Source organism: Anopheles funestus, chromosome 3RL, assembly GCF_943734845.2.
Source record: "Anopheles funestus chromosome 3RL, idAnoFuneDA-416_04, whole genome shotgun sequence".
NCBI lineage: Eukaryota > Metazoa > Arthropoda > Insecta > Diptera > Culicidae > Anopheles > Anopheles funestus.
Genome location: NC_064599.1, coordinates 84,612,747 through 84,636,354, shown reverse-complemented (window position 1 = coordinate 84,636,354; position 23,608 = coordinate 84,612,747). Strand labels below are relative to the sequence as shown.

The window sequence follows — 23,608 nt, the reverse complement described above, 5'->3', positions numbered from 1 at the left end:
GCGGGGCTACTGGGGTTCATACAGGTGTAGAAGGGTGTAACATGGCGTCACAGGGGAGTGGGCGGGGCTACAGGGGTTCATACAGGTGCAAGAGGGTGTAACATGGCGTCACAGGGGAGTGGGCGGGGCTACAGGGGTTCATACAGGTGCAAGAGGGTGTAACATGGCGTCACAGGGGAGTGGGCGGGGCTACAGGGGTTCATACAGGTGTAGAAGGGTGTAACATGGCGTCACAGGGGAGTGGGCGGGGCTACTGGGCTTCATACAGGTGTAGAAGGGTGTAACATGGCGTCACAGGGGAGTGGGCGGGGCTACTGGGCTTCATACAGGTGTAGAAGGGTGTAACATGGCGTCACAGGGGAGTGGGCGGGGCTACTGGGGTTCATACAGGTGTAGGAGGGTGTAACATGGCGTCACAGGGGAGTGGGCGGGGCTACTGGGCTTCATACAGGTGTAGAAGGGTGTAACATGGCGTCACAGGGGAGTGGGCGGGGCTACTGGGCTTCATACAGGTGTAGAAGGGTGTAACATGGCGTCACAGGGGAGTGGGCGGGGCTACTGGGCTTCATACAGGTGTAGAAGGGTGTAACATGGCGTCACAGGGGAGTGGGCGGGGCTACTGGGCTTCATACAGGTGTAGAAGGGTGTAACATGGCGTCACAGGGGAGTGGGCGGGGCTACTGGGGTTCATACAGGTGTAGAAGGGTGTAACATGGCGTCACAGGGGAGTGGGCGGGGCTACAGGGGTTCATACAGGTGCAAGAGGGTGTAACATGGCGTCACAGGGGAGTGGGCGGGGCTACAGGGGTTCATACAGGTGTAGAAGGGTGTAACATGGCGTCACAGGGGAGTGGGCGGGGCTACTGGGGTTCATACAGGTGTAGAAGGGTGTAACATGGCGTCACAGGGGAGTGGGCGGGGCTACTGGGCTTCATACAGGTGTAGAAGGGTGTAACATGGCGTCACAGGGGAGTGGGCGGGGCTACTGGGGTTCATACAGGTGTAGAAGGGTGTAACATGGCGTCACAGGGGAGTGGGCGGGGCTACTGGGGTTCATACAGGTGTAGAAGGGTGTAACATGGCGTCACAGGGGAGTGGGCGGGGCTACAGGGGTTCATACAGGTGCAAGAGGGTGTAACATGGCGTCACTGGGGAGTGGGCTGGGCCAACAGGGCTTCATACAGGTGTAGGAGGGTGTAACATGGCGTCACAGGGGAGTGGGCGGGGCTACTGGGCTTCATACAGGTGTAGAAGGGTGTAACATGGCGTCACAGGGGAGTGGGCGGGGCTACTGGGCTTCATACAGGTGTAGAAGGGTGTAACATGGCGTCACAGGGGAGTGGGCGGGGCTACTGGGGTTCATACAGGTGTAGAAGGGTGTAACATGGCGTCACAGGGGAGTGGGCGGGGCTACAGGGGTTCATACAGGTGCAAGAGGGTGTAACATGGCGTCACAGGGGAGTGGGCGGGGCTACAGGGGTTCATACAGGTGCAAGAGGGTGTAACATGGCGTCACAGGGGAGTGGGCGGGGCTACAGGGGTTCATACAGGTGTAGAAGGGTGTAACATGGCGTCACAGGGGAGTGGGCGGGGCTACAGGGGTTCATACAGGTGCAAGAGGGTGTAACATGGCGTCACAGGGGAGTGGGCGGGGCTACTGGGGTTCATACAGGTGTAGAAGGGTGTAACATGGCGTCACAGGGGAGTGGGCGGGGCTACAGGGGTTCATACAGGTGCAAGAGGGTGTAACATGGCGTCACAGGGGAGTGGGCGGGGCTACAGGGGTTCATACAGGTGTAGAAGGGTGTAACATGGCGTCACAGGGGAGTGGGCGGGGCTACTGGGGTTCATACAGGTGTAGAAGGGTGTAACATGGCGTCACAGGGGAGTGGGCGGGGCTACTGGGCTTCATACAGGTGTAGAAGGGTGTAACATGGCGTCACAGGGGAGTGGGCGGGGCTACTGGGGTTCATACAGGTGTAGAAGGGTGTAACATGGCGTCACAGGGGAGTGGGCGGGGCTACTGGGGTTCATACAGGTGTAGAAGGGTGTAACATGGCGTCACAGGGGAGTGGGCGGGGCTACAGGGGTTCATACAGGTGCAAGAGGGTGTAACATGGCGTCACTGGGGAGTGGGCTGGGCCAACAGGGCTTCATACAGGTGTAGGAGGGTGTAACATGGCGTCACAGGGGAGTGGGCGGGGCTACTGGGCTTCATACAGGTGTAGAAGGGTGTAACATGGCGTCACAGGGGAGTGGGCGGGGCTACTGGGCTTCATACAGGTGTAGAAGGGTGTAACATGGCGTCACAGGGGAGTGGGCGGGGCTACTGGGGTTCATACAGGTGTAGAAGGGTGTAACATGGCGTCACAGGGGAGTGGGCGGGGCTACTGGGGTTCATACAGGTGTAGAAGGGTGTAACATGGCGTCACAGGGGAGTGGGCGGGGCTACAGGGGTTCATACAGGTGCAAGAGGGTGTAACATGGCGTCACAGGGGAGTGGGCGGGGCTACAGGGGTTCATACAGGTGTAGAAGGGTGTAACATGGCGTCACAGGGGAGTGGGCGGGGCTACTGGGCTTCATACAGGTGTAGAAGGGTGTAACATGGCGTCACAGGGGAGTGGGCGGGGCTACTGGGCTTCATACAGGTGTAGAAGGGTGTAACATGGCGTCACAGGGGAGTGGGCGGGGCTACTGGGGTTCATACAGGTGTAGAAGGGTGTAACATGGCGTCACAGGGGAGTGGGCGGGGCTACTGGGGTTCATACAGGTGTAGAAGGGTGTAACATGGCGTCACAGGGGAGTGGGCGGGGCTACAGGGGTTCATACAGGTGCAAGAGGGTGTAACATGGCGTCACTGGGGAGTGGGCTGGGCCAACAGGGCTTCATACAGGTGTAGGAGGGTGTAACATGGCGTCACAGGGGAGTGGGCGGGGCTACTGGGCTTCATACAGGTGTAGAAGGGTGTAACATGGCGTCACAGGGGAGTGGGCGGGGCTACTGGGCTTCATACAGGTGTAGAAGGGTGTAACATGGCGTCACAGGGGAGTGGGCGGGGCTACTGGGGTTCATACAGGTGTAGAAGGGTGTAACATGGCGTCACAGGGGAGTGGGCGGGGCTACAGGGGTTCATACAGGTGCAAGAGGGTGTAACATGGCGTCACAGGGGAGTGGGCGGGGCTACAGGGGTTCATACAGGTGTAGAAGGGTGTAACATGGCGTCACAGGGGAGTGGGCGGGGCTACAGGGGTTCATACAGGTGCAAGAGGGTGTAACATGGCGTCACAGGGGAGTGGGCGGGGCTACTGGGGTTCATACAGGTGTAGAAGGGTGTAACATGGCGTCACAGGGGAGTGGGCGGGGCTATGGGGCTTCATACAGGTGTAGAAGGGTGTAACATGGCGTCACTGGGGAGTATGACAGCTGTCAAAAAGAGCATAAGGCACAACCATTAGCAACATTTTTCGCATAGTGTCAAAACAGCTGTCAAAAAGTTTGACAGTTCATAATTTATTTAATTAAAATAAAAATATGACAAAATTTGTTGAATTTTTTTATAACTTATGGTACTTTATTGAAAAATTGACTTTTTTAAACATACAATAATTTTAAATATTTTAAGCCCTCAAAATGTGACACAACCACTAGCCACATTTTTGCATAGTGTCAAAAAAGTGGTCAAAAAGTTTGACAGTTCATAATTTATTTAATTAAAATAAAAATATGTCAAAATTTGTTGAATTTTTTTATAACTTATGGTACTTTATTGAAAAATTGAATTTTTTAAACATACAATAATTTTAAATATGTTAAGCCCTCAAAATGTGACACAACCATTAGCCACATTAATTTTAAATTGACAAATTAAAAATCGGTTGTCAAATTTGACAGTTCATAATTTATTTTAAATTGACAGTTTAAAAGGCAGTTGTCAAATTTGACAGTTCATAATTTATTTTAAATTGACAGTTCAAAAAGCGGTTGTCAAATTTGACAGTTCATAATTAATTTCAAATTGACAGTTCAAAAAGCGGTTGTCAAATTTGACAGTTCATAATTTATTTTAAATTGACAGTTGAAAAAGCGGTTGTCAAATTTGACAGTTCATAATTTATTTCAAATTGACAGTTTAAAAAGCGGTTGTCAAATTTGACAGTTCAAAAAGTGGTTGTCAAATTTGACAGTTCATAATTTATTTCAAATTGACAGTTAAAAAGCGGTTGTCAAATTTGACAAAATTTTTCGCACAGTGTCAAAAAAGCTGTCAAAAAGTTTGACAGTTCATAATTTATTTAATTAAAATAAAAATATGACAAAATTTGTTGAATTTTTCTATAACTTATGGTACTTTATTGAAAAATTGACTTTTTTAAACATACAATAATTTTAAATATTTTAAGCCCTCAAAATGTGACACAACCACTAGCCACATTTTTGCATAGTGTCAAAAAAGTGGTCAAAAAGTTTGACAGTTCATAATTTATTTAATTAAAATAAAAATATGTCAAAATTTGTTGAATTTTTTTATAACTTATGGTACTTTATTGAAAAATTGAATTTTTTAAACATACAATAATTTTAAATATGTTAAGCCCTCAAAATGTGACACAACCATTAGCCACATTAATTTTAAATTGACAGTTTAAAAGGCGGTTGTCAAATTTGACAGTTCATAATTTATTTTAAATTGACAGTTTAAAAGGCAGTTGTCAAATTTGACAGTTCATAATTTATTTTAAATTGACAGTTCAAAAAGCGGTTGTCAAATTTGACAGTTCATAATTAATTTCAAATTGACAGTTCAAAAGGCGGTTGTCAAATTTGACAGTTCATAATTTATTTTAAATTGACAGTTGAAAAAGCGGTTGTCAAATTTGACAGTTCAAAAAGTGGTTGTCAAATTTGACAGTTCATAATTTATTTCAAATTGACAGTTAAAAAGCGGTTGTCAAATTTGACAAAATTTTTCGCACAGTGTCAAAAAAGCTGTCAAAAAGTTTGACAGTTCATAATTTATTTAATTAAAATAAAAATATGACAAAATTTGTTGAATTTTTTTATAACTTATGGTACTTTATTGAAAAATTGACTTTTTTAAACATACAATAATTTTAAATATTTTAAGCCCTCAAAATGTGACACAACCACTAGCCACATTTTTGCATAGTGTCAAAACAGTGGTCAAAAAGTTTGACAGTTCATAATTTATTTAATTAAAATAAAAATATGTCAAAATTTGTTGAATTTTTTTATAACTTATGGTACTTTATTGAAAAATTGAATTTTTTAAACATACAATAATTTTAAATATTTTAAGCCCTCAAAATGTGACACAACCATTAGCCACATTAATTTTAAATTGACAGTTTAAAAGGCGGTTGTCAAATTTGACAGTTCATAATTTATTTTAAATTGACAGTTTAAAAGGCAGTTGTCAAATTTGACAGTTCATAATTTATTTTAAATTGACAGTTCAAAAAGCGGTTGTCAAATTTGACAGTTCATAATTAATTTCAAATTGACAGTTCAAAAGGCGGTTGTCAAATTTGACAGTTCATAATTTATTTTAAATTGACAGTTCAAAAAGCGGTTGTCAAATTTGACAGTTCAAAAAGTGGTTGTCAAATTTGACAGTTCATAATTTATTTCAAATTGACAGTTAAAAAGCGGTTGTCAAATTTGACAAAATTTTTCGCACAGTGTCAAAAAAGCTGTCAAAAAGTTTGACAGTTCATAATTTATTTAATTAAAATAAAAATATGACAAAATTTGTTGAATTTTTTTATAACTTATGGTACTTTATTGAAAAATTGAATTTTTTAAACATACAATAATTTTAAATATTTTAAGCCCTCAAAATGTGACACAACCACTAGCCACATTTTTGCATAGTGTCAAAACAGTGGTCAAAAAGTTTGACAGTTCATAATTTATTTAATTAAAATAAAAATATGTCAAAATTTGTTGAATTTTTTTATAACTTATGGTACTTTATTGAAAAATTGAATTTTTTAAACATACAATAATTTTAAATATTTTAAGCCCTCAAAATGTGACACAACCATTAGCCACATTAATTTTAAATTGACAGTTTAAAAGGCGGTTGTCAAATTTGACAGTTCATAATTTATTTTAAATTGACAGTTTAAAAGGCGGTTGTGAAATTTGACAGTTCATAATTTATTTTAAATTGACAGTTCAAAAAGCGGTTGTCAAATTTGACAGTTCATAATTAATTTCAAATTGACAGTTTAAAAGGCGGTTGTCAAATTTGACAGTTCATAATTTATTTTAAATTGACAGTTGAAAAAGCGGTTGTCAAATTTGACAGTTCATAATTTATTTCAAATTGACAGTTTAAAAAGCGGTTGTCAAAATTGACAGTTCAAAAAGTGGTTGTCAAATTTGACAGTTCATAATTTATTTCAAATTGACAGTTAAAAAGCGGTTGTCAAATTTGTCAAAATTTTTCGCACAGTGTCAAAAAAGCTGTCAAAAAGTTTGACAGTTCATAATTTATTTAATTAAAATAAAAATATGACAAAATTTGTTGAATTTTTTTATAACTTATGGTACTTTATTGAAAAATTGACTTTTTTAAGCATACAATAATTTTAAATATTTTAAGCCCTCAAAATGTGACACAACCACTAGCCACATTTTTGCATAGTGTCAAAAAAGTGGTCAAAAAGTTTGACAGTTCATAATTTATTTAATTAAAATAAAAATATGTCAAAATTTGTTGAATTTTTTTATAACTTATGGTACTTTATTGAAAAATTGAATTTTTTAAACATACAATAATTTTAAATATTTTAAGCCCTCAAAATGTGACACAACCATTAGCCACATTAATTTTAAATTGACAGTTTAAAAGGCGGTTGTCAAATTTGACAGTTCATAATTTATTTTAACTTGACAGTTTAAAAGGCGGTTGTCAAATTTGACAGCTCATAATTTATTTTAAATTGACAGTTAAAAAGCGGTTGTCAAAATTGACAGTTCATAATTTATTTCAAATTGACAGTTTAAAAAGCGGTTGTCAAATTTGACAGTTCATAATTTATTTCAAATTAACAGTTTAAAAGGTAGTTGTCAAATTTGACAGTTCATAAATTATTTTAAATTGACAGTTAAAAAAGCGGTTGTCAAATTTGACAGTTCATAAATTAATTTTAATTGACAGTTATTAAGGCGGTTGTAAAATTTGAAAATTTATTTCGCAAAGTGTCAAAAAAGTGATCAAAAAGTTTGACAGTTCATAATTTATTTAATTATAATAAAAATATGTCAAAACTTTTTGAAATTTTTTGTATTTTATGGTAAATTATTGTAAAAATGAATTTTTTAAACATACAATAATTTTAAATATTTTAAGCCCTAAAAATGTGACACAACCATTAGCCACATTAATTTTAATTGACAGTTAACAAGGCGGTTGTCAAATTTGACAGTTCCTAATTTTTCCACATGACACAACCCTTAGCCACGTTTTTCGCCGTGACAGCAAGGCCGTTGTCAAATTTGACAGTTGACGTCTGTTTCAAATCAATATAGCAAACAATATTCGATTCAATTTATTTCAAGCAAATTGAAATAACGCAAATAATATTACACGAAATTAAATTCAAAAACATTAGATTTCAGCAAATTCATTGAAATGAATTAAATTTAATTATATTCGCTAAAATTTATTTCAATGTTCTTTCATTTAATTTAATTATATTAGCTTTTCTTATAATTGTGGTGACCGTTACCAATCGTTACCAAGAGTGTGCAAGCGTATGCGCTTGAAACAGAAACAAGTAAAGCGTTTCATACAACACGCCAAATAATTTTGGCTCATTACGGCACTCATGAAAAGGTAGTTACAAAATCGAGAAGCAGAAGCATTTAATTTTAAAGGCGGTTGTCAAATTTTGCAGTTCATATTTTATTTGATTTATTTTATATAGATTTGATTCGCTCCGACTTATTTTTAAATTTCTGCTGATTAAAACAACGTATTGTAGCGATTTACTAAAGGCAAAAACCATGCCCATAACAGAAACAACACCCAGCTCTAAGCGAGGAAGTTTGTAATAATGTAAACAAAACCCTAAAGATATATATTTCTTTCAAAAAATAACACGTCGAGCCAAATTTCATAATATATTTTATATAGAATAATTACTCCGACCGAGGTTTAAATTTCTGCTGATGAAAACAACGTATTGTAGCGTTTTACTAAAGGCAAAATCCATGCCCATAACAGAAACACCCAGCTCTAGGCGAGGAAGTTTGTAATAATGTAAACAAACCCCAAAAGATAAAACATTTCTTTCAAACAAAACACGTCGAGGAAAATCGGTCACACGAAAAACGCACACGTTCAGCTTTGCAATTTACAACATGTGTACATCGTTGGTAACCATGCCGATCACAACAATTATCGCTTTCTCATCCCGGACAGGCAGCTTGCCCCATGCGCATAACAGAAACACCCAGCTCTAGGCGAGGAAGTTTGTAATAATGTAAACAAAACCCAAAAGATAAAACATTTCTTTCAACAAAAAAAAACAATTCGAGCCAAACCGGTCACACGACGAGCGCACACGTTAAACTTTGCAATTTACAGGATGTGTAAACAAAACCTCGAAAACCATACCGATCACAACAGCTATCGATTTTTCATCCTTGACATGCGGTTTCACCTACAAAGCAACAGGATGCTCGAATGACATCTGTGTCGAATGACGTCGGTTTCAAATCAATATAGCAAACAATATTCGATTCAATTAATTTCAAGCAAATAAAAACATCGCAAATAATATTACGAATGACATCTGTGCCGAATGACATCTGTGACGAATGACGTCGGTTTCAAATCAATATAGCAAACAATATTCGATTCAATTAATTTCAAGCAAATAAAAACATCGTAAATAATATTACATGAAAGTAAATTCAAAAACATTAGATTTCAGCAAATTAAATGAAATGAATTAAATTTAATTTTATTCGCTAAAATTTATTTCAATGTTCTTTTATTTAATTTAATTATATTAGCTTTGCTTTTATTTCTGGTAACCGTTACCAATCGTTACCAAGAGTGTGCAAGCGTATGCGCTTCAAACAGAAACAAGTAAAGCGTTTCATACGACACGCCCAATAATTTTGGCTCAATACGGCACTCATGAAAAGGTAGTTACAAAATCGAGAAGCAGAAGCATTTAATTTTAATGCTTTCCATGTGCGTATTTGCAAGACCGATCCCCAACGCATCTACGGAAAAACAACACATTATCGGTCGCTTACTGCTAGCAAATTCCTGCACCGATCCTAATGATTTCCGTGTGCGTATTTGCAAGACCGATCCCTAACGTATCTACGGAAAAACAACACATTATCGGTCGCTTACTGCTAGCAAATTCCTGCACCGATTTATGCCAGCATACCACGAGAAAATACGCTTATTTCCTAATGATTTCCGTGTGCGTATTTGCAAGACCGATCCCTAACGCATCTACGGAAAAACAACACATTATCGGTCGCTTACTGCTAGCAAATTCCTGCACCGATTTATGCCAGCATACCACGAGAAAATACGCCCATTTCCTAATGATTTCCGTGTGCGTATTTGCAAGACCGATCCCTAACGCATCTACGGAAAAACAACACATTATCGGTCGCTTACTGCTAGCAAATTCCTGCACCGATTTATGCCAGCATACCACGAGAAAATACGCCCATTTCCTAATGCTTTACGTGTGCGTATTTGCAAGACCGATCCCTAACGCATCTACGAAAAAACAACACATTATCGGTCGCTTACTGCTAGCAAATTTCTGCACCGATTCATACCAGCATACCACGAGAAAATACGCCCATTTCCTAATGCTTTCCGTGTGCGTATTTGCCAGACCGATCCCCAACGCATCTACGAAAAAAACACACATCATCGGTTGCTTATTGCTAGCAAATTCCTGCACCGATTTATGCCACCATACTACGAAAAAATACGGACATTTCCTAATGATTTCCGTGTGCGTATTTGCCAGACCGATCCTCGGCGCATCTACGGAAAAACAACACATTATCGGTCGCTTACTGCTAGCAAATTACTGCACCGATTCATACCAGCATACCACGAGAAAATACGCCCATTTCTTAATGCTTTCCGTGTGCGTATTTGCAAGACCGATCCCTAACGCATCTACGGAAAAACAACACATTATCGGTCGCTTACTGCTAGCAAATTTCTGCACCGATTCATACCAGCATACCACGAGAAAATACGCCCATTTCCTAATGCTTTCCGTGTGCGTATTTGCCTGACCGATCCCCAACGCATCGACGAAAAAACAACACATTATCGGTCGCTTACTGCTAGCAAATTCCTGCACTGATTTATGCCAGCATACCACGAGAAAATACGCCCATTTCCTAATGCTTTCCGTGTAAGTATTTGCCTGACCGATCCCCAACGCATCTACGGAAAAACAACACATTATCGGTCGCTTACTGCTAGCAAATTCCTGCACCGATTTATGCCAGCATACCACGAGAAAATACGCCCATTTTCTAATGCTTTCCGTGTGCGTATTTGCCTGACCGATCCCCAACGCATCGACGAAAAAACAACACATTATCGGTCGCTTACTGCTAGCAAATTTCTGCACCCATCCATACCAGCATACCACGAGAAAATACGCCCATTTCCTAATGCTTTCCGTGTGCGTATTTGCAAGACCGATCCCCAACGCATCTACGAAAAAACAACACATCATCGGTTGCTTATTGCTAGCAAATTCCTGCACCGATTCATACCAGCATACCACGAGAAAATACGCCCATTTCCTAATGCTTTCCGTGTGCGTATTTGCCTGACCGATCCCCAACGCATCGACGAAAAAACAACACATTATCGGTCGCTTACTGCTAGCAAATTCCTGCACTGATTTATGCCAGCATACCACGAGAAAATACGCCCATTTCCTAATGCTTCCTGTGTAAGTATTTGCCTGACCGATCCCCAACGCATCTACGGAAAAACAACACATTATCGGTCGCTTACTGCTAGCAAATTCCTGCACCGATTTATGCCAGCATACCACGAGAAAATACGCCCATTTCCTAATGCTTCCTGTGTAAGTATTTGCCTGACCGATCCCCAACGCATCTACGGAAAAACAACACATTATCGGTCGCTTACTGCTAGCAAATTCCTGCACCGATTTATGCCAGCATACCACGAGAAAATACGCCCATTTTCTAATGCTTTCCGTGTGCGTATTTGCCTGACCGATCCCCAACGCATCGACGAAAAAACAACACATTATCGGTCGCTTACTGCTAGCAAATTTCTGCACCCATCCATACCAGCATACCACGAGAAAATACGCCCATTTCCTAATGCTTTCCGTGTGCGTATCTGCAAGACCGATCCCCAACGCATCTACGAAAAAACAACACATCATCGGTTGCTTATTGCTAGCAAATTCCTGCACCGATTCATACCAGCATACCACGAGAAAATACGCCCATTTCCTAATGCTTTCCGTGTGCGTATTTGCAAGACCGATCCCTAACGCATCTACGGAAAAACAACACATTATCGGTCGCTTACTGCTAGCAAATTCCTGCACCGATTTATGCCAGCATACCACGAGAAAATACGCCCATTTCCTAATGATTTCCGTGTGCGTATTTGCAAGACCGATCCCTAACGCATCTACGGAAAAACAACACATTATCGGTCGCTTACTGCTAGCAAATTCCTGCACCGATTTATGCCAGCATACCACGAGAAAATACGCCCATTTCCTAATGCTTTACGTGTGCGTATTTGCAAGACCGATCCCTAACGCATCTACGAAAAAACAACACATTATCGGTCGCTTACTGCTAGCAAATTTCTGCACCGATTCATACCAGCATACCACGAGAAAATACGCCCATTTCCTAATGCTTTCCGTGTGCGTATTTGCCAGACCGATCCCCAACGCATCTACGAAAAAAACACACATCATCGGTTGCTTATTGCTAGCAAATTCCTGCACCGATTTATGCCACCATACTACGAAAAAATACGGACATTTCCTAATGATTTCCGTGTGCGTATTTGCCAGACCGATCCTCGGCGCATCTACGGAAAAACAACACATCATCGGTTGCTTATTGCTAGCAAATTCCTGCACCGATTCATACCAGCATACCACGAGAAAATACGCCCATTTCCTAATGCTTTCCGTGTGCGTATTTGCCTGACCGATCCCCAACGCATCGACGAAAAAACAACACATTATCGGTCGCTTACTGCTAGCAAATTCCTGCACTGATTTATGCCAGCATACCACGAGAAAATACGCCCATTTCCTAATGCTTCCTGTGTAAGTATTTGCCTGACCGATCCCCAACGCATCTACGGAAAAACAACACATTATCGGTCGCTTACTGCTAGCAAATTCCTGCACCGATTTATGCCAGCATACCACGAGAAAATACGCCCATTTTCTAATGCTTTCCGTGTGCGTATTTGCCTGACCGATCCCCAACGCATCGACGAAAAAACAACACATTATCGGTCGCTTACTGCTAGCAAATTTCTGCACCCATCCATACCAGCATACCACGAGAAAATACGCCCATTTCCTAATGCTTTCCGTGTGCGTATTTGCAAGACCGATCCCCAACGCATCTACGAAAAAACAACACATCATCGGTTGCTTATTGCTAGCAAATTCCTGCACCGATTCATACCAGCATACCACGAGAAAATACGCCCATTTCCTAATGCTTTCCGTGTGCGTATTTGCAAGACCGATCCCCAACGCATCGACGAAAAAACAACACATTATCGGTCGCTTACTGCTAGCAAATTCCTGCACTGATTTATGCCAGCATACCACGAGAAAATACGCCCATTTCCTAATGCTTCCTGTGTAAGTATTTGCCTGACCGATCCCCAACGCATCTACGGAAAAACAACACATTATCGGTCGCTTACTGCTAGCAAATTCCTGCACCGATTTATGCCAGCATACCACGAGAAAATACGCCCATTTCCTAATGCTTCCTGTGTAAGTATTTGCCTGACCGATCCCCAACGCATCTACGGAAAAACAACACATTATCGGTCGCTTACTGCTAGCAAATTCCTGCACCGATTTATGCCAGCATACCACGAGAAAATACGCCCATTTTCTAATGCTTTCCGTGTGCGTATTTGCCTGACCGATCCCCAACGCATCGACGAAAAAACAACACATTATCGGTCGCTTACTGCTAGCAAATTTCTGCACCCATCCATACCAGCATACCACGAGAAAATACGCCCATTTCCTAATGCTTTCCGTGTGAGTATTTGCAAGACCGATCCCCAACGCATCTACGAAAAAACAACACATCATCGGTTGCTTATTGCTAGCAAATTCCTGCACCGATTCATACCAGCATACCACGAGAAAATACGCCCATTTCCTAATGCTTTCCGTGTGCGTATTTGCCTGACCGATCCCCAACGCATCGACGAAAAAACAACACATTATCGGTCGCTTACTGCTAGCAAATTCCTGCACTGATTTATGCCAGCATACCACGAGAAAATACGCCCATTTCCTAATGCTTCCTGTGTAAGTATTTGCCTGACCGATCCCCAACGCATCTACGGAAAAACAACACATTATCGGTCGCTTACTGCTAGCAAATTCCTGCACCGATTTATGCCAGCATACCACGAGAAAATACGCCCATTTTCTAATGCTTTCCGTGTGCGTATTTGCCTGACCGATCCCCAACGCATCGACGAAAAAACAACACATTATCGGTCGCTTACTGCTAGCAAATTTCTGCACCCATCCATACCAGCATACCACGAGAAAATACGCCCATTTCCTAATGCTTTCCATGTGCGTATTTGCAAGACCGATCACCAACGCATGTACGAAAAAACAACACATTATCGGTCGCTTACTGCTAGCAAATTTCTGCACCGATCCATACCAGCATACCACGATAAAATACGCCCATTTCCTAATGCTTTCCGTGTGCGTATTTGCAAGACCGATCCCCAAAGCATGTACGAAAAAACAACACTTTATCGGTCGCTTACTGCTAGCAAATTCCTGCACCGATTTATGCCAGCATACCACGAGAAAATACGCCCATTTCCTAATGCTTTCCGTGTGCGTATTTGCAAGACCGATCCCCAACGCATCCACGGAAAAACAACACATTATTGGTCGCTTACTGCTAGCAAATTCCTGCACCGATTTATGCCAGCATACCACGAGAAAATACGCCCATTTCCTAATGCTTCCTGTGTAAGTATTTGCCTGACCGATCCCCAACGCATCTACGGAAAAACAACACATTATCGGTCGCTTACTGCTAGCAAATTCCTGCACCGATTTATGCCAGCATACCACGAGAAAATACGCCCATTTCCTAATGCTTTCCGTGTGCGTATTTGCAAGACCGATCCCCAACGCATCTAGGAAAAAAAACAACACATTATTGGTCGCTTACTGCTAGCAAATTTCTGCACCGATTCATACCAGCATACCACGAGAAAATACGCCCATTTCTTAATGCTTTCCGTGTGCGTATTTGCAAGACCGATCCCTAACGCATCTACGAAAAAACAGTACATTATCGGTCGCTTACTGCTAGCAAATTACTGCACCGATTTATGCCAGCATACCACGAGAAAATACGCCCATTTCCTAATGCTTCCCGTGTAAGTATTTGCAAGACCGATCCCCAACGCATGTACGAAAAAACAACACATTATCGGTCGCTTACTGCTAGCAAATTTCTGCACCGATTTATGCCAGCATACCACGAGAAAATACGCCCATTTCCTAATGCTTCCCGTGTAAGTATTTGCAAGACCGATCCCCAACGCATCTACGGAAAAACAACACATTATCGGTCGCTTACTGCTAGTAAATTCCTGCACCGATTTATGCCAGCATACCACGAGAAAATACGCCCATTTCCTAATGCTTTCCGTGTGCGTATCTGCAAGACCGATCCCCAAAGCATCTACGAAAAAACAACACATTATCGGACGCTTACTGCTAGCAAATTTCTGCACCGATCCATACCAGCATACCACGATAAAATACGCCCATTTCTTAATGCTTTCCGTGTGCGTATTTGCAAGACCGATCCCCAACGCATGTACGAAAAAACAACACATTATCGGACGCTTACTGCTAGCAAATTCCTGCACCGATTTATGCCAGCATACCACGAGAAAATACGCCCATTTCCTAATGCTTTCCGTGTTTGTATTTGCAAGACCGATCCCCAAAGCATCTACGGAAAAACAACACATTATCGGACGCTTACTGCTAGCAAATTCCTGCACCGATCCATACCAGCATACCACGAGAAAATACGCTTATTTCCTAATGCTTTCCGTGTGCGTATTTGCAATACCGATCCCCAAAGCATCTACGGAAAAACAACACATTATCGGTCGCTTACTGCTAGCAAATTCCTGCACCGATTTATGCCAGCATACCACGAGAAAATACGCTTATTTCCTAATGCTTCCCGTGTAAGTATTTGCAAGACCGATCCCCAACGCATCTACGGAAAAACAACACATTATCGGACGCTTACTGCTAGCAAATTTCTGCACCGATCCATACCAGCATACCACGAGAAAATACGCCCATTTCCTAATGCTTTCCGTGTGCGTATTTGCAAGACCGATCCCCAACGCATGTACGAAAAAACAACACATTATCGGTCGCTTACTGCTAGCAAATTCCTGCACCGATTTATGCCAGCATACCACGAGAAAATACGCCCATTTCCTAATGCTTCCTGTGTAAGTATTTGCAAGACCGATCCCCAACGCATCTACGGAAAAACAACACATTATCGGTCGCTTACTGCTAGCAAATTTCTGCACCGATCCATACCAGCATACCACGAGAAAATACGCCCATTTTCTAATGCTTTCCGTGTGCGTATTTGCAAGACCTATCCCCAAAGCATCTACGAAAAAACAACACATTATCGGTCGCTTACTGCTAGCAAATTCCTGCACCGATTTATGCTAGCATACCACGAGAAAATACGCCCATTTCCTAATGCTTCCCGTGTAAGTATTTGCCTGACCGATCCCCAAAGCATCTACGGAAAAACAACACATTATCGGACGCTTACTGCTAGCAAATTTCTGCACCGATCCAGCAAACCACGAGAAAATACGCCCATTTCCTAATGCTTTCCGTGTGCGTATTTGCAAGACCGATCCCCAACGCATGTACGAAAAAACAACACATTATCGGTCGCTTACTGCTAGCAAATTCCTGCACCGATTTATGCCAGCATACCACGAGAAAATACGCCCATTTCCTAATGCTTCCTGTGTAAGTATTTGCAAGACCGATCCCCAACGCATCTACGGAAAAACAACACATTATCGGTCGCTTACTGCTAGCAAATTCCTGCACCGATTTATGCCAGCATACCACGAGAAAATACGCCCATTTCCTAATGCTTCCTGTGTAAGTATTTGCCTGACCGATCCCCAAAGCATCTACGAAAAAACAACACATTATCGGTCGCTTACTGCTAGCAAATTTCTGCACCGATCCATACCAGCATACCACGAGAAAATACGCCCATTTCCTAATGCTTTCCGTGTGCGTATTTGCAAGACCGATCCCCAGCGCAGCGACGAAAAAACAACACATTATCGGTCGCTTACTGCTAGCAAATTCCTGCACCGATTTATGCCAGCATACCACGAGAAAATACGCCCATTTCCTAATGCTTTCCGTGTGCGTATTTGCAAGACCGATCCCTAACGCATCTACGGAAAAACAACACATTATCGGACGCTTACTGCTAGCAAATTTCTGCACCGATCCATACCAGCATACCACGAGAAAATACGCCCATTTCTTAATGCTTTCCATGTGCGTATTTGCAAGACCGATCCCCAACGCATCTACGGAAAAACAACACATTATCGGTCGCTTATTGCTAGCAAATTTCTGCACCGATCCATACCAGCATACCACGAGAAAATACGCCCATTTCTTAATGCTTTCCGTGTGCGTATTTGCAAGACCGATCCCCAACGCATCTACGGAAAAACAACACATTATCGGTCGCTTACTGCTAGCAAATTCCTGCACCGATTTATGCCAGCGTACCACGAGAAAATACGCCCATTTCTTAATGCTTTCCGTGTGCGTATTTGCAAGACCGATCCCCAACGCATCGACGAAAAAACAACACATTATCGATCGCTTACTGCTAGCAAATTCCTGCACCGATCCATACCAGCATACCACGAGAAAATACGCCCATTTCCTAATGCTTTCCGTGTGCGTATTTGCAAGACCGATCCCCAACGCATCTACGAAAAAACAATACATTAACGGTCGCTTACTGCTAGCAAATTCCTGCACCGATTTATGCCAGCATACCACGAGAAAATACGCCCATTTCCTAATGCTTTCCGTGTGCGTATTTGCAAGACCGATCCAAAAAGCATCTACGGAAAAACAACACATTATCGGTCGCTTACTGCTAGCAAATTCCTGCACCGATTTATGTCAGCATACCACGAGAAAATACGCCCATTTCCTAATGCTTTCCGTGTGCGTATTTGCCAGACCGATCCCTAACGCATCTACGAAAAAAACACATATCATCGGTTGCTTATTGCTAGCAGATTCCTGCACCGATTTATGCCACCATGCTATGAAAAAATACGGACATTTCCTAATGATTTCCGTGTGCGTATTTGCCTGACCGATCCTCGGCGAATCCACGGAAAAACAACACATTATCGGTCGCTTACTGCTAGCAAATTCCTGCACCAATCCATACCAGCATACCACGAGAAAATACGCCCATTTCTTAATGCTTTCCGTGTGCGTATTTGCAAGACCGATCCCTAACGCATCTACGAAAAAACAGCACATTATCGGTCGCTTACTGCTAGCAAATTACTGCACCGATTTATGCCAGCATACCACGAGAAAATACGCCCATTTCCTAATGCTTTCCGTGTGCGTATTTGCAAGACCGATCCCCAACGCATCTACGGAAAAACAACACATTATCGGTCGCGTACTGCTAGCAAATTCCTGCACCGATCCATACCAGCATACCACGAGAAAATACGCCCATTTCCTAATGCTTTCCGTGTGCGTATTTGCAAGACCGATCCCTAACGCATCTACGGAAAAACAACACATTATCGGACGCTTACTGCTAGCAAATTTCTGCACCGATCCATACCAGCATACCACGAGAAAATACGCCCATTTCTTAATGCTTTCCATGTGCGTATTTGCAAGACCGATCCCCAACGCATCTACGGAAAAACAACACATTATCGGTCGCTTACTGCTAGCAAATTCCTGCACCGATTTATGCCAGCATACCACGAGAAAATACGACCATTTCCTAATGCTTTCCGTGTGCGTATTTGCAAGACCGATCCCCAACGCATCGACGAAAAAACAACACAATATCGTTCGCTTACTGCTAGCAAATTCCTGCACCGATCCATACCAGCATACCACGAGAAAATACGCCCATTTCCTAATGCTTTCCGTGTGCGTATTTGCAAGACCGATCCCCAACGCATCTACGAAAAAACAACACATTAACGGTCGCTTACTGCTAGCAAATTCCTGCACCGATTTATGCCAGCATACCACGAGAAAATACGCCCATTTCCTAATGCTTTCCGTGTGCGTATTTGCAAGACCGATCCGTAACGCATCTAGGAAAAAAAACAACACATTATTGGTCGCTTACTGCTAGCAAATTTCTGCACCGATTCATACCAGCATACCACGAGAAAATACGCCCATTTCTTAATGCTTTCCGTGTGCGTATTTGCAAGACCGATCCCTAACGCATCTACGAAAAAACAGCACATTATCGGTCGCTTACTGCTAGCAAATTACTGCACCTATCCATACCAGCATACCACGAGAAAATACGCCCATTTCCTAATGCTTCCCGTGTAAGTATTTGCCTGACCGATCCCCAACGCATCTACGGAAAAACAACACATTATCGGTCGCTTACTGCTAGCAAATTCCTGCACCGATTTATGCCAGCATACCACGAGAAAATACGCCCATTTTCTAATGCTTTCCGTGTGCGTATTTGCAAGACCGATCCCCAAAGCATCTACGGAAAAACAACACATTATCGGACGCTTACTGCTAGCAAATTTCTGCACCGATCCATACCAGCATACCACGAGAAAATACGCCCATTTCTTAATGCTTTCCATGTGCGTATTTGCAAGACCGATCCCCAAAGCATCTACGAAAAAACAACACATTATCGGACGCTTACTGCTAGCAAATTTCTGCACCGATCCATACCAGCATACCACGAGAAAATACGCTTATTTCCTAATGCTTTCCGTGTGCGTATTTGCAAGACCGATCCCCAAAGCATCTACGGAAAAACAACACATTATCGGTCGCTTACTGCTAACAAATTTCTGCACCGATCCAGCATACCACGAGAAAATACGCCCATTTCTTAATGCTTTCCGTGTGCGTATTTGCAAGACCGATCCCCAACGCATGTAAGAAAAAACAACACATTATCGGTCGCTTACTGCTAGCAAATTCCTGCACCGATTTATGCCAGCATACCACGAGAAAATACGCCCATTGCCTAATGCTTCCCGTGTAAGTATTTGCCTGACCGATCCCCAACGCATCTCCGGAAAAACAACACATTATCGGTTGCTTACTGCTAGCAAATTCCTGCACCGGTTCATGCCAGCATACCACGAGAAAATACGCCCATTTTCTAATGCTTTCCGTGTGCGTATTTGCAAGACCGATCCCCAACGCATCTACGGAAAAACAACACATTATCGGACGCTTACTGCTAGCAAATTTCTGCACCGATCCATACCAGCATACCACGAGAAAATACGCCCATTTCTTAATGCTTTCCGTGTGCGTATTTGCAAGACCGATCCCCAACGCATCTACGAAAAAACAACACATTATCGGTCGCTTACTGCTAGCAAATTCCTGCACCGATTTATGCCAGCATACCACGAGAAAATACGCCCATTTCCTAATGCTTTCCGTGTGCGTATTTGCAAGACCGATCCCCAAAGCATCTACGGAAAAACAACACATTATCGGACGCTTACTGCAAGCAAATTTCTGCACCGATCCATACCAGCATACCACGAGAAAATACGCCCATTTCTTAATGCTTTCCGTGTGCGTATTTGCCAAACCGATCCCCAAAGCATCTACGGAAAAACAACACATTATCGGACGCTTACTGCTAGCAAATTCCTGCACCGATCCATACCAGCATACCACGAGAAAATACGCTTATTTCCTAATGCTTTCCGTGTGCGTATTTGCAAGACCGATCCCCAAAGCATCTACGGAAAAACAACACATTATCGGTCGCTTACTGCTAACAAATTTCTGCACCGATCCAGCATACCACGAGAAAATACGCCCATTTCTTAATGCTTTCCGTGTGCGTATTTGCAAGACCGATCCCCAACGCATCTACGAAAAAACAACACATTATCGGTCGCTTACTGCTAGCAAATTCCTGCACCGATTTATGCCAGCATACCACGAGAAAATACGCCCATTTCCTAATGCTTTCCGTGTAAGTATTTGCCTGACCGATCCCCAACGCATGTACGAAAAACAACACATTATCGGTCGCTTACTGCTAGCAAATTTCTGCACCGATTCATACCAGCATACCACGAGAAAATACGCCCATTTCCTAATGCTTTCCGTGTGCGTATTTGCAAGACCGATCGCCAAAGCATGTACGAAAAAACAACACATTATCGGTCGCTTACTGCTAGCAAATTCCTGCACCGATTTATGCCAGCATACCACGAGAAAATACGCCCATTTCCTAATGCTTCCCGTGTAAATATTTGCCAGACCGATCCCCAACGCATCTACGGAAAAACAACACATTATCGGACGCTTACTGCTAGCAAATTCCTGCACCGATTTATGCAAGCATACCTCGAAAAAATACGCCCATTTCCTAATGCTTTCCGTGTGCGTATTTGCCAGACCGATCCCCAACGCATCTACGGAAAAACAACACATTATCGGTCGCTTACTGCTAGCAAATTCCTGCACCGATTTATGCCAGCATACCACGAGAAAATACGCCCATTTCCTAATGCCTTCCATGTGCGTATTTGCAAGACCGATCCCCAACGCATCTACGGAAAAACAACACATTATCGGTCGCTTACTGCTAGCAAATTTCTGCACCGATTCATACCAGCATACCACGAGAAAATACGCCCATTTCTTAATGCTTTCCGTGTGCGTATTTGTAAGACCGATCCCCAACGCATGTACGAAAAAACAACACATTATCGGACGCTTACTGCTAGCAAATTTCTGCACCGATTCATACCAGCATACCACGAGAAAATACGCCCATTTCCTAATGCTTTCCGTGTGCGTATTTGCAAGACCGATCCCCAACGCATCTACGGAAAAACAACACATTATCGGTCGCTTACTGCTAGCAAATTTCTGCACCGATTCATACCAGCATACCACGAGAAAATACGCCCATTTAATAATGCTTCCCGTGTGCGCATTTGCCTGACCGATCCCTAACGCATCTACGGAAAAACAACACATTATCGGTCGCTTACTGCTAGCAAATTCCTGCACCGATTTATGCCAGCATACCACGAGAAAATACGCCCATTTCCTAATGCTTCCCGTGTGCGTATTTGCCTGACCGATCCCCAACGCATCTACGGAAAAACAACACATTATCGGTCGCTTACTGCTAGCAAATTTCTGCACCGATTTATGCCAGCATACCTCGAAAAACTACGCCCATTTCCTAATGCTTTCCGTGTGTGTATTTGCCAGACCGATCCCCAACGCATCTATGGAAAAACAACACATTATCGGACGCTTACTGCTAGCAAATTTCTGCACCGATCCATACCAGCATACCACGAGAAAATACGCCCATTTCCTAATGCCTTCCATGTGCGTATTTGCAAGACCGATCCCCAACGCATCTACGGAAAAACAACACATTATCGGTCGCTTACTGCTAGCAAATTTCTGCACCGATTCATACCAGCATACCACGAGAAAATACGCCCATTTCCTAATGCTTTCCGTGTGCGTATTTGCAAGACCGATCCCCAACGCATGTACGAAAAAACAACACATTATCGGTCACTTACTGCTAGCAAATTTCTGCACCGATTTATGCCAGCATACCACGAGAAAATACGCCCATTTCCTGATGCTTTCCGTGTGCGTATTTGCCAGACCGATCCCCAAAGCATCTACGGAAAAACAACACATTATCGGACGCTTACTGCTAGCAAATTACTGCACCGATCCATACCAGCATACCACGAGAAAATACGCCCATTTCCTAATGCTTTCCGTGTGCGTATTTGCAAGACCGATCCCTAACGCATCTACGAAAAAACAACACATTATCGGTCGCTTACTGCTAGCAAATTCCTGCACCGATCCATACCAGCATACCACGAGAAAATACGCCCATTTCCTAATGCTTCCCGTGTAAGTATTTGCCTAACCGATCCCCAACGCATCTACGGAAAAACAACACATTATCGGTCGCTTACTGCAAGCAAATTCCTGCACCGATTTATGCCAGCATACCACGAGCAAATACGCCCATTTCCTAATGCCTTCCATGTGCGTATTTGCAAGACCGATCCCCAACGCATCTACGGAAAAACAACACATTATCGGTCGCTTACTGCTAGCAAATTCCTGCTCCGATCCATACCAGCATACCACGAGAAAATACGCCCATTTCCTAATGCTTTCCGTGTACGTATTTGCCTGACCGATCCCTAACGCATCTATGGAAAAACAACACATTATCGGACGCTTACTGCTAGCAAATTTCTGCACCGATTCATACCAGCATACCACGAGAAAATACGCCCATTTCCTAATGCTTTCCGTGTGCGTATTTGCAAGACCGATCGCCAAAGCATGTACGAAAAAACAACACATTATCGGTCGCTTACTGCTAGCAAATTCCTGCACCGATTCATACCAGCATACCACGAGAAAATACGCCCATTTCCTAATGCTTTCCGTGTGCGTATTTGCCAGACCGATCCCCAACGCATCTACGGAAAAACAACACATTATCGGACGCTTACTGCTAGCAAATTCCTGCACCGATTTATGCCAGCATACCACGAGAAAATACGCCCATTTCCTAATGCCTTCCATGTGCGTATTTGCAAGACCGATCCCCAACGCATCTACGGAAAAACAACACATTATCGGTCGCTTACTGCTAGCAAATTTCTGCACCCATCCATACCAGCATACCACGAGAAAATACGTCCATTTTCTAATGCTTTCCGTGTGCGTATTTGCAAGACCGATCCCCAACGCATCTACGAAAAAACAACACATTATCGGTCGCTTACTGCTAGCAAATTTATGCGCCGATTCATACCAGCATACCACGAGAAAATACGCCCATTTCTTAATGCTTTCCGTGTGCGTATTTGCCAGACCGATCCCCAAAGCATCTACGGAAAAACAACACATTATCGGACGCTTACTGCTA

General features: G+C 42.9%; 1 long non-coding RNA gene across 2 annotated transcripts; it reads left to right on the top strand.

The window, feature by feature from the left end:
* Positions 1 to 642: 642 nt before the first annotated feature.
* Positions 643 to 3,558, top strand: LOC125771614 (uncharacterized). Of its 2 annotated transcripts, XR_007419345.1 has the most exons (4): positions 643 to 1,184; positions 2,100 to 2,161; positions 2,833 to 3,199; positions 3,322 to 3,558. It is a non-coding gene; the product is annotated as an uncharacterized LOC125771614 (long non-coding RNA). The 2 variants fall into 2 exon arrangements; XR_007419344.1 differs by having other exon boundaries at positions 651 to 1,184; positions 2,833 to 3,558.
* The last annotated feature ends 20,050 nt before the right edge of the window (positions 3,559 to 23,608 follow it).